Raw genomic sequence first — 1,167 nt, 5'->3', positions numbered from 1 at the left:
AAGCTAGCTAGCTCAAGCTCAAGCTAGCTAGCTCAAGCTCAAGCTAGCTAGCTAGCTCAAGCTCAAGCTCAAGCTAGCTAGCTCAAGCTCAAGCTCAAGCTAGCTAGCTAGCTCAAGCTCAAGCTAGCTAGCTAGCTCAAGCTCAAGCTCAAGCTAGCTAGCTAGCTCAAGTTCAAGCTAGCTAGCTAGCTCAAGCTCAAGCTAGCTAGCTCAAGCTCAAGCTAGCTAGCTCAAGCTCAAGCCAGCTAGCTCAAGCTCAAGCTCAAGCTAGCTAGCTAGCTCAAGCACAAGCTAGCTAGCTAGCTCAATCTCAAGCTAGCTAGCTCAAGCTCAAGCTAGCTAGCTCAAGCTCAAGCTAGCTAGCTAGCTCAAGCTCAAGCTCAAGCTAGCTAGCTCAAGCTCAAGCTCAAGCTAGCTAGCTAGCTCAAGCTCAAGCTAGCTAGCTAGCTCAAGCTCAAGCTCAAGCTAGCTAGCTCAAGCTCAAGCTCAAGCTAGCTAGCTAGCTCAAGCTCAAGCTGGCTAGCTAGCTCAAGCTCAAGCTAGCTAGCTAGCTCAAGCTCAAGCTAGCTAGCTCAAGCTCAAGCTCAAGCTCAAGCTAGCTAGCTAGCTCAAGCTAGCTAGCTAGCTCAAGCTCAAGCTAGCTAGCTAGCTCAAGTTCAAGCTAGCTAGCTAGCTCAAGCTCAAGCTAGCTAGCTAGCTCAAGCTCAAGCTAGCTAGCTCAAGCTCAAGCTAGCTAGCTCAAGCTCAAGCTAGCTAGCTAGCTCAAGCTCAAGCTCAAGCTAGCTAGCTCAAGCTCAAGCTCAAGCTAGCTAGCTAGCTCAAGCTCAAGCTAGCTAGCTAGCTCAAGCTCAAGCTAGCTAGCTAGCTCAAGTTCAAGCTAGCTAGCTAGCTCAAGCTCAAGCTAGCTAGCTCAAGCTCAAGCTAGCTAGCTCAAACTCAAGCTAGCTAGCTAGCTCAAGTTCAAGCTAGCTAGCTAGCTCAAGCTCAAGCTAGCTAGCTAGCTCAAGCTCAAGCTAGCTAGCTCAAGCTCAAGCTAGCTAGCTCAAGCTCCAGCTAGCTAGCTAGCTCAAGCTCAAGCTCAAGCTAGCTAGCTCAAGCTCAAGCTCAAGCTAGCTAGCTAGCTCAAGCTCAAGCTAGCTAGCTAGCTCAAGCTCAAGCCAGCTAGCT

The sequence above is a fragment of the Convolutriloba macropyga genome, unplaced genomic scaffold, assembly GCF_964194025.1.
Source record: "Convolutriloba macropyga unplaced genomic scaffold, txConMacr16.3 SCAFFOLD_3236, whole genome shotgun sequence".
In the NCBI taxonomy this organism is placed as follows: Eukaryota; Metazoa; Xenacoelomorpha; order Acoela; family Convolutidae; genus Convolutriloba; species Convolutriloba macropyga.
Note: the sequence above shows the minus strand (reverse complement) of the source record.